A 12,795-nucleotide genomic window follows, 5' to 3' on the forward strand; every position below is an offset into this window, starting at 1 on the left:
TTCATTAACAAACCTTTGAAGTTATCAACAATAGCGTGAAAACCCTTCGTAAACCATTACTATAGCAAGGAAATCATTTATTTACAACAGTTTTACATTTCAAAACGGAAAGCTAAATAAGAAGCAGAAGCATGTATTTGAAACTAATATCTTCATTGCCGAGATACTCTCCTTACCCATGGAATATTTAACAGCGAATTTCAATAGCCATCCTACATCAAAGGAAAGCGAAAGGGTTGTTTGCGTTATTGGCATTACAACCGGAAATCTAAAATGGCCAGTCATTAGTTGGTTGCTATTCTTATGATATCTAACCCACCGAAAAAATATGCAAAGCAAAATGGAAAATAAGAAGCCTATTATTTTAGGTGAAATGGAATGGAATATAAAACTTAGCCCAAATTCCAAACGCTGGGACTCACGAGGTCAGTCGGTGCTGAAAGGATAATGAGAATAAAAAGTTTGTAAAGGTATAACAACAGGAATACCTCGTAGTTGCACTATGAAACAAATGTTAGAAGAGGATGGAAAGATGGAAGAAGGAGATTATGTATAAGCAATGAAAGAGGTTATATTTAGGGACCGAAAGTACGCTGCAAAGAACCTAAAATAATGCCTACATTACACCGGATAGGGTGCACTGACAGCACCATCCGCCTACAGGGCTCTAATCATACTGACAAAGGTTGTTGGAATGAAAAGTGTGATATCTGTTCTTGAAAAAGGTCCCTTTAACCTTAAAGATAATAAATATTACTTTCCCCCTTTCGCGCTCTCTCTCTCTCTCTCTCTCTCTCTCTCTCTCTCTCTCTCTCTCTCTCTCTCTCTTCTCAGCTCTTCGTTGGGTAAGTCGGTAGAGCTGCGGACTGGCGACTCGATGGGCCGGAGTTCAGTTCCCCGGCCGGCTGATGAAGAGTTAGAGGAATTTATTTCTGGCGATAGAAATTCATTTCTCGCTATAATGTGGTTCGGATCCCACAATAAGCTGTAGGTCCCGTTGCTAAGTAACCAATTGGTTCTTAGCCACGTAAAGTCTAATCCTTCGGGCCAGCCCTAGGAGAGCTGTTAATCAGCTCAGTGGTCTGGTAAAACTAAGGTATACTTAACTCTCTCTCTCTCTCTCTCTCTCTCTCTCTCTCTCTCTCTCTCTCTCTCTCTCTCTCTCTCTCTCAGGTATACTCCCTAGCTAACTATGTAGACAATAAAGACAGAACCACGCACGAATCTGGAAAATTCCTAATAATAGATCAAATCTCCAGGTATCCATCTGTATCTTCTAAGCAAAAATGTCTTGAACAAAAAGGTGTACGAATGTGTGAGAGCCCTTATGTTCCTCCTGGGCAAAGGGGTGACTACAAATTTTGCATAGTTTGTGATAGGTCATGCTTCATGTGTCATTTTCTTTCTATTATGCTTTTACTGCCTGTGCCTTTGCGAGCATCAGTTCCATTCAGTTGTGTCACAAGGTATTGTTTTATTCGGTATTAATATTAATTAATATACTAATATACATTCACTCTGACTTTGATAAAATCTCATTTGATGCCGACTATTTTTCATTTTATTTTTCCATTTCACTTATTTTTCTGTATCACGTATCAGTTAGGAAGACAATGTTTTAGACATTTTTTATGGTTTAAATTTTGCGAACTAGATTATGGTGCTTACAGGACTTTGGGATTTGATATTATGCCCCAGTGTTATTGACCAAGGTATTTTTTATCTTGACTCATGTTTTAAGGTCACAAATCAGTGGAATGGTAGAATTTGATTTCTTCATTGGTTATAATGAAACTTTATAAGTAGTTTACCTTGGGGCACAATGATTTTTTTTTTAAATACTCACGACCACGCCCCAGGGCACTTGTCAATGGAAATGTCAGAGTGTCATTTTTCTGTGATTCTGATGGTGCTTGGAAGGCATTGTCATTGAGGCTGATGGATATACTCCTCGATTATGTATGTCCTTAAGTAGTTTTTTCAAGGTCATAGGAGAGTTCAAAAGTCTAATTTTAATATTTTTCTTCTAGATTTTAAATTTAGAATAGTTACTGGCCTCTGGTTTTAAATATTTGTAATGATGTAAAAGTATGTTTGAGGGTGAAATGGCAGCATTTCTAATGTTAGGTTTCCTACTCTCTCCTGTTTTCTACAAATGATTAGATTATTACCTACTGCCATTTTATATCTTGAATTGGGTTAATGATGACCAAATGTATGTACCTTTTACATTGAAAGTTATAGGTCTCTGGTGTTCAGGATTTAGCACTCAGCATCTTGAGTTTTGTTTCAGATATAAATGACAATAGTCAATTTTTCACGGGTATAGGTTACTTTTCCGTAAATAGAATATTCGTAAAAATTTGCTTCCTAATGATAAATAATTGACAAGCTTTTGGACCATCCTTTTCTTCAAAAGCATATTAATATTACACGTTCATACGGGACCGCTAGCTTCATTTATTGAGCGTGTGACTGTTCTCTTTCATTGTAGGATTCCAAATTAATTCAGTAACATTAAAGAAGTACTGGACTTTAGCAAAAAAATTACATGAGGTGCTTAATATAACATGACCAGGATGTAAATGCAGTATAACTTAATTTTTTCCTTTATTTTCTACCGCAAGGGTGCAGTACCGCTAATGCCCACATTTATAATATCAGGATGTTGTTGGAAACGATTATAACATGTGGAACGTGTTAGACATAATAACACAAAACTGTTAGGGACAGAATTTCATGTTAACCGTCATTACGTCATGTATACTTTTTCATTTTAAAACTATAGAAATTTATCTATGTCCATTTCTGGCCTGGTATCATCGACTAACTTATGCCCATGAATATGTTCAACTTCTGAGTGATATTTACCAATACAGCGCACAATATTGCAAAAGCTGACAGGTTGTGCCAGTTACTCACCCTGAAACTTAGAAAAAAGGGTTATTAACCTGCATTAAGTATCTTGCTCCGACTATTGTGGACTGTACCCAAACAACAGTCTGTTCATGTAATCATAAATGATGTTATTCGGCAAAGGATGTCTAGTATTTAAGCATATTTGTAAAGGATACAACCGTTGTTCATAACTGAAGTAGCTTTCCATGTAAGAATAAATCTAACCACTACAACAACAATAATGTGTGTGCTGAATAAAATATAATTCATTTTGCTCATTCTTTACTCAGTCTTCCCAAACTATTCCCCATCACCACATAGTAATAGATATAGAAGTCTTGCCTTTTCTTCAGTGAGGATGAATACCACCCAACTTTTAGTAATTTTATTCCGGCTGTGGCCAAATTTTGCAATGATCGTCTTAAACCTGCAGTCGAACAGTTGAAATTAAAGAGTTCAAACTGTGTGCAAATGCTTTTCTGTTGATCTGGCGGACATAAGTCTCACTTCATAGTATATTCGTTATTTGACTTATTTATTTTGCTTTGTTATTATCTTATTTCTTATTTCTCTTTCGTTCCTTAATATTTCATTCCATTTTTTCTAGCACTTGCGTTCCCTGTCGGACTCCTTAGGAGTCTAACATTTCAATTTCCTAATTAGGGTTGCAGAGTGGCGTGTAGTAGTAATGATTAATTTGATATTTATGATATTCAGCAGTATTGCACATTGAAATGTAATCACAAGTAAGTGTCATTTTGGCTGTCATAAGGTAAAATACTAAAAGATATGACTTTAAGTCTGTATGTGTAATCCATCCTGATAATTAACATTTTTTTTTATAGACTCGTCAAATAGAGAGTGAATGGGATTATATGAATTTGTAACTAATTTTGTATACACATACAAAGCAGTTGAAACTACTGTCAAAGCTTTGAAGGTTAAATGATACTTTCTGGGTGCTGCTAGGCATGTACATCACGCGTTTAAATTGAATACAGTAATCCCTCAGTTATCTGGATCGCCATTATCCACAACTCGACATTATCTGACACACCCAGACCAGGGATCAAGGCCCCAAAGATATATGATATATATGTAAATTAAAAAAAAAAATGAAAAACTGCCCTCTGAGGTTGGCAATGCTGCGCGTCCTCAAGAAAATGTTAGTAACACTGCCGACGTTTTGGCTGACCGGGAAGGGGATCTGTTGGGTGGGGCAGGCATTGAGAAGCTTCCATGGTGTGGTGGGGGCTGGGTCAGATGGCTTGGCGCCATCAGAGATGAGGGTCAGTGAGGCTGGGTAGAGGAAGGATCAGTGAAGAGGGTTGTTTTGGAAGGTGAGTGGAGTTGGGGGGCAGTTTCTATGGCTGGGAGGTGGTGGGGAGGCAGTGTTGGATGGGTGAAGTGCGCTAAGTAAACCCGATTTAATGGAGCTTGTTTGGTTTCGTGTTTTTATGTTTATGATATAGTACCTCATATTTTGTTAAAGGATATATACAGTAGTTAGATACAGAGAGAGAGAGAGAGAACAGTAACTGAGGTATGTTGACATCGAATTCTAAGTACAGTAACACATACATTCCTTCACTTTTTATTTATACTTTATGCTACAGTATTCCCGTTTCTATTTTTACTGTATTTTCTATTTTTTTTTTTTTTTTTTTGTTCTTTAAAACCAAAAGATAGCACAATTATGTGCAGAGAGAGAGAGAGAAAGATCAAATACCAACAATGATAAAATATTCTCTTGTTACATTTTATTTCAAAGTGCATTTTTTACAGTATATTTTATTACAAATATGGGGGGAAAAGGTAGCTAATTAACTTTTTCATAAAGTTCTCAGTTTAAAGTGCGATAGTTGTTGTTTATAAGCATACTGAGTGTTTATAGTTCTGCATTATGACTATGTTAGGTGAGGAAGGGTACGAGTTACCATTGGACATCCGTAGATTTTTTTACTCACCATTATTTGGACTTCGCCCATATCCTTTTTAGAAATGGATGACCAGACATAAAGTTAGCTATTATAAAATTTGGCAGACAAGATTTAAACCTCGATGTTAAAAAAAAAAAAAGTCGAAAGACGAAAGTCTAAAAGAGAGATTATCGGAACCTGAAGGGAATGAAGGACGATAACAACAAAGAACATATTGATTGAAAATCTAACGGCCATCCAGGAGGAGAGTCCCATTAACTGTTTGCTCCCCTGCGGAATAATTGAAATCTATTGTTATCACAATCCAGTAGCGCACACCACGATTCTCTCTCTCTCTCTCTCTCTCTCTCTCTCTCTCTCTCTCTCTCTCTCTCTCTTTCAGATGTTACGCTTTTGTCCATTATAGGAATGCTGATGAGGTTTACGTAGGCGGTAAAATGCCTTCAAACAACCACGATCAGGTTATAACCACCTTGGACAGCAAAAATCCATTTTTGTGAAGCCATCTGGCCCAGATGAACCGCAGAAAGAAAGCATTCTAATTCAAAATTATTTTGCAGTGGTGTTTCTTTTTTCGTAACAATGTTTTTTGTGGTGTAAGTAGGTTAAGTTTTGTTGTTTTCTATTTGGTAATACTTAGTAAAAAGAAATGGGAAGTTTTCCTCTTTATGTTAACATAAATTCTTCCTTTGTCTATTGCTATCTAAAAGTATTGATGTCAGTAATTCAAAAAGATATATATATATATATATATATATATATATATATATATATATATATATATATATATATATATATATATATATATATATATATATATATATATATATATATATATATATATATATATATATATATATATATATATATATATATATATATATATATATATATGTGTGTGTGTGTGTGTGTGTGTGTGTGTGTGTGTGTATTTTTTATTTGCTTTAACAATATTACAGTTCTGCTAACTAACTATTCTATGGTTGTTTTACTGCACCACATCTAATACACATTTCAAGCTTTTATTCAGAACTTATCAGCATAAAATACAAAGTTCATAAAAAAAATAATTATTTTTCACTAGGTGTTGACTCATGTTTAAGTGGATTGAAGTAAGTGATGCAAGCTTCAAATATCCAAAGTAATAAGTTTCAGGGGTGTTTCGTTAAGGCGGACAGATTTGAAATACAAGCACACACACACACGTACTTGAGCATGAATACACACACAGGTAGGGACACACACCCATATAGATACATATACATATAATATATATATATATATATATATATATATATATATATATATATATATATATATATATATATATATATTCACATGTGTGTGTCCATACCTGTACGTGTGTGCGCTTGTATTTCAAATCTGTCCGCCTTAATGAAACTCCCCTGAAACTTATTACTTTGGATATTTGAAGCTTACATCACTTACTTCAATCCACTTAAACATGAGTCAACAGCTAATGAAAAATAATTATTTTTTTTTTATGAATTTTGTATTTTATGCTGATAAGTTCTAAATAAAAGCTTGAAATGTGTATTAGATGTGGTGCAGTAAAACAACCATAGAATGGTTAGTAGAACAGTAATATTGTTAAAACAAATAAAAAAATACACACACACACACACACACACACACACACATATATATATATATATATATATATATATATATATATATATATATATATATATATATATATATATATATATATATATATATATATATATATATATATATATATATATATATATATATATATATATATATATATATATATATATATATATATATATATATATATATATATATATATATATATATCTTTTTGAATGATTGACATCAATACTTTTAGATAGCAATAGACAAAGAAAGAATTTATGTTAACATGAAGAGGAAAACTTCCATTTCTTTTACTAAGTATTACGAAATAGAAAACAACAAAACTTAACCTACTTACACTACAAGATGCACTGTTACGAAAAAAGAAACACCACTGCAAAATAATTTTGAATTAGAATGCTTTCTTTCTGCGGTTCATCTGGGCCAGATGGCTTCACAAAAATGGATTTTTGCTGTCCAAGGTGGTTATAACCTGATCGTGGTTGTTTGAAGGCATTTTACCGCCTACGTAAATCTCATCAGCATTCCTATAATGGACAAAAGCGTAACATCTGAAGAGAGAGAGAGAGAGAGAGAGAGAGAGAGAGAGAGAGAGAGAGAGGGAGAGGGGAGGGGGAGAATCGTGCTGTACGCTACTGGATTGTGATAACAATAGATTTCAATTATTCCGCAGGGGAGTAAACAGTTAATGGGACTCTCTTCCTGGATGGCCGTTAGATTTCAATCAATATGTTCTTTGTTGTTATCCTCCTTCATTCCCTTCAGGTTCCGATAATCTCTCTTTCAGACTTTCGTCTTTCGATTTTTTTTTTTTTTTTTAACATCGAGGTTTATATCTGGTATGCCAGATTTTATAACAGCTAACTTTATATCGGACCATCCATTTCTTAAAAGAAAATAACGTTTCAAATTAGAAGTTATTAATATTGTTGTTTGTATCGGCTAATTCGCCTATCTCTCGTTTTAGGCATTCGTCAACCTGCACATCTCATCAAACATGTATGTACTACAAGGGATATGAAGTACATCATAAATGCATATTCATACCGCATTTCAACACACTAATGCCTGGAAATTTTAGGATACATTGATGGTAATTTTGATACAACTTGAATGCTTCCTAAATTTTTGGTAAAAACCAACAAATATTCCACGCACATTTCCGTTTCATACACTAAGCTGATAACCACTTGAACACTAAAATCCTATTTGTATATATGTTAGGAAACAAAGAAGATGACGGTACGGTTAGGCGTGGAGGTCTTGGATTAAGTAAGATTGAAGAGTCTTCCTGAAAAGTGTTTGTAAAAGGACTTGACTGTTGGATGTGCATGGATTTCAAAGTGTTAAATTCATAAGTGTGTACTTGAAGGACTTTATGAAAAGCCAAATGTTCTATATATTTGTACAACATCTTCGTCTTTGAGAGACCCTTTAATGTTGGAGAAGCTCTGAGGAAGTCGGTTCATTTCTTACATACAAATCACACAAAAATAATTATTCAGATTTCATATGTACAACGTTTTTCTTTTAAGAAGCCTATTTTATTATGTCTGCCCATACTGAAGGCTTTCTTTACTCTCAAAAGAAGTTATTTAACCACTAATTAGCAAAGTTGTTTTTGATCATTTAATCTCCCCAAGTCACGTTAATCTCATCAACCTGCTCCCAGAAATATTTAATCATGTGTAATTTTATCACTCTATTGTCAATATTTACTATACAAGTCATTAAATCGTTGAATTAATTACTTATACATCTAAATTTTATCCCTGGATTTAAACACAAAGCATTTTTTTACACATATTTACAAATATAGATATTCATATACCAAAAACAAGTGCAGGTTTTCCATATAAACAACTTGGAAAATGTACACGTGGTTGTGTATGTGCATATATTTGTGCGCGTATTGTAGAATCAGCACGGGTTTATTAATAATCTCCAGGAGCAATATAGAAAGAAAAGAAATGTCTCCAAGCCGGTATATTTATGTGGATTTGTATCCAATACATTTATGGAGTTTTCATCAATTGTGAGTAGAATACTATTACCGAAGGTTCGTCATTATTTCATCCATTCCTGCGACCATTTGAATGCAAAATCTCCTCCATTAAACACAAACCACCAGAAAATTTTCAGGAAATAACATCATTGATCCTGCATATAAAATAAATTTGTAATCGTATCATAACCTAAGTGTTTAATACAAAAAAAGCAAATAAATGAATACTGCTCTAAGTTCTTAGCTAATCAAAGTTCTAGAAGGTTTTAAAAGATGGTTGCTAAATTCTCTCTGGGTATTACATCTCATTTTATAGTAACCGAATGTTCGCTTAACGACTTAATATGATGTGGCCGTTTTATCACATATTATCACACACACACACATATATATATATATATATATATATATATATATATATATATATATATATATATATATATATATATATATATATATATATATATGTGTGTGTGTGTGTGTGTGTGTGTGTGTGTGTATGTGTGTATGTATGTATGTATGTATGTGTGTGTATATAGAAAGATGGGTAACAGATGAATAGATAAACATGTTTGCATTTTTATCTCATTATATAACTTGTATATATGTGCGTAAACGTTTATTTACATATGCCTCTGTATGTGTAGAAGGTCTCGCTAGATAATTACTAAATCCGAAGAGGTAGATCCAGGCTACAAGAGGAAGTGTTCCCAGAATTTCTTAGCGTAGGAATTTAACATTATCCGTCAATTCCTATATTAAATGTTGCATATAGAATTCATCATCGGAGAGACTATATCAAAAGTATTGTCACTGAGTGCAAAGTCAACACGGTAAATATTCGTTTCAACTTCATTAATGAAATTATGGTGCCTTATATATATAGTTTCTTAAATGGCCACGAAATATCACGGCCAAAAAAAAAAATCACTTATTATCAGCGATCTAAAGTCACTCAGATAAGCGCAAGAAATCTCAGGAGTTTTCCAACATATTTAGGGACATTGTATCAAATAAGGCTGTTCTTCGCTGTTGTCTAAAAGATCCTGTGCATGCAAAATAAAAATCATAGTTGTAAATGTCATCAGTAGATAGAAAAAATATTCCTGAGCCAATGGAAAGGGGATTTAATCGATAAGGTATAAGACATTTCATTCGCCCCCACCGCATGAACATCGTTGTCACTAAGTTCGTCAAGTCAGTTTTACCTTTTAATGGCCTTCACCCCAACACCTGAGGTCATTCACACAAGTTTAATGTTTACCCAGTTACAATATTTTTAACGGGCTCTCCACTCGCTGTCGGTTGTTAATTGTGATTTTGTGCTGTATTATAAGTATTTTAGTTCACCTGAAGAGAACTATAGTAAAAACACACACACACACACACACATATATATATATATATATATATATATATATATATATATATATATATATATATATATATATATATATATATATATATGAGTATTTATCACATCACCGTGATTCATATACAATCAGAAAGCTACAAACGTCCTTTAATATCCAATTCGCTCTACCTCGGAAATAATATATTTTCATATATGTTACCGAAGGGGAATTTTTAGTTGCTAATAAGTCCACTGTCCTGGGGGTCGAACCAGCGACGGACGAGGACTCAGGGACTACAGGACGCACTAACCCATTCGGCCATAAGAGAGGTTATAGTGAATATCGCCTCCCATCAACTCACCCGTCGAACTCAGGTGTTTTGCATTTGGAGACGATATCCACCCACCTCTGCCATGTTGACCGTGTAGTGCGTTTGTCGCACGTAGCCATATTATGACTATTTATCACATCACCGTGATTCATATACAATCAGAAAGCTACAAACGTCCTTTAATATCCAATTCGCTATTTCCGTGTTTTATCTCTAACATCGGATTGGGTCCTCTTTTACCAAGAAATCGTCTTCTTACAGCAATACTTCACCAATAATTGCTTTCCTACTCGTGTTTTTTACAGGATTCTCAAAAAACTTCTAATTAAAAAATTCTCCAATAAGCCAAAGTGTTGTAATGTGCCTAAACTCCCATTATATGCAATTTTTCCTTTCTTATATGAAGAAAAATTCCCGAGGGATTTCATGAAAATCGTCCAAAAATATAATGGGGCCTCGATCTTAAAGTAATTCCTAAGAACCCAAAAAGTATCTGCTCTCTTTTCAGATTTAAGGATCGGCTACCGTCTTTCATGTATTCTCGTGTTGTCGATTAGGGAAATATACTGGATCCAACAGGCGGCTTCTCAAGGTGAGGGCCGATTCCACAGGGGGATAAGTTATAGAACTGGGTGCCGATCAACTAACCCAGAATCCTCTAATATACGCAGCCATACCATTAAATGCAAAACAGATATCAGCTATGAAGATTTTAAGATTATTGGTTATACAAGCAATTCTCATGAGCTACTTATTCTCGAAACACTAAATATTAAACAATGAGTTCCCTCATTGAACTGTCAAACAACCGCTGTACGCTTGTATTTGTTTTAACTCTCTGCCTTTTTCTGGAAAACATTTTGTTTGTGTGTTTTATATTTAGTGTGTCCTTGGCCTCTGGAATAGTAGGTTACCCTCCAGTGTTTTTTAAGTGCGCCTGTATTTAAGAATGTTGTCTGGTTTTTACTATTTGGTTTCTAAATGCATCTGTGTTTAAGTGTATTGTCTGTTCTTGATAATTTTATCTTTTTGTGTTCTGTTTTCATCAATTTTCTTAGCCTGCCTTCTACATTTTTAAAGTAAAGTCTTTTATATAGCTTTATTAATTAATTTATATTAGTATATTGCATTTTATTGTCGTAGATCTCTCTGGTGATGTGATGAAGAATCATGAAACGTCGGAATAAATGGTTACTGTCTCATCTGCTTCTGTATTCCTGCCTGTGATCTGGATGTAAATATATATATATATATATATATATATATATATATATATATATATATATATATATATATATATATATATATCTATCTATCTATCTATCTATCTATCTATCTATCTATCTATCTATCTATCTATCTATCTATCTATCTATCTATCTATCTATCTATCTATCTATATATATATATATATATATATATATATATATATATATATATATATATATATATATATATATATATATATATATATATATATATATATATATATATATATATACTGTATATATATATATATATATATATATATATATATATATATATATATATATATATATATATATATATATATATATATATATATATATATATATATATATATATATATATATATATATATATATACATATATATATATATATATATATATATATATATATATATATATATATATATATATATATATATATATATATATATATATATATATATATATATATATATATATATATATATATATATATATATATATATATATATATATATAATTATATATATATATATATATATATATATATATATATATATATATATATATATATATATATATATATACATATACACATATTCACTAACTGTGTGTCGTTATTGTGTTCAAAAGTCAACCGTCTTAGTAGGTCATAGGTTAGTATTAGAAGTATTAGAGACCTATCCAACAGGAAATGTCTCACCAGGCCTCTTCAGTTAGGTGGATATATATATGTATATATATATATATATATATATATATATATATATATATATATATATATATATATATATATATATATATATATATATATATATAGAAATCATCACACAATCACGTGCAGTGGAACAGAAATAAATTTCTGACTCACGTGGATTGAACCTGGTCTCTCAGGTGGAAAGCAGGGCGTTATCCACTGGAGCCATACAAGTCTAAAAGAAGTTGGAACCTGAGAGCAACTGCACCAAAGGAATTACCTGGGCAAGCTAACTGCTTGCATACCAGCGAGTTTTCCCAACTTCCCGACTCAGCAATGACCCAATAGACAACATTTCATTTGAATTATCCCTTCTGAGTGAATAAGATAGAAATCATCAACACACAATCACGTGTGGAACAGAAATAAATTTCTGACTCACGTCAGGATCGAACCCAGGTCTCTCAGGTGGAAAGCAAGGGCGTTATCCATCTGGGCCATACAAGTCTAAAAGAAGTTGGAACCTGAGAGCAACTGCTTTAAAAGGGAATTACCTGGGCAAGCTAACTGCTTGCATACCAGCCGTAGTTTTCCCCAACTTCCGACTCAGCAATGACCCAATAGACAACATTTCATCTGAATTATCCCTCTGGAGTGAATAAGATAGAAATCATCAACA

Source organism: Macrobrachium rosenbergii, chromosome 2 (genome assembly GCF_040412425.1).
Source record: "Macrobrachium rosenbergii isolate ZJJX-2024 chromosome 2, ASM4041242v1, whole genome shotgun sequence".
Lineage (NCBI taxonomy): Eukaryota > Metazoa > Arthropoda > Malacostraca > Decapoda > Palaemonidae > Macrobrachium > Macrobrachium rosenbergii.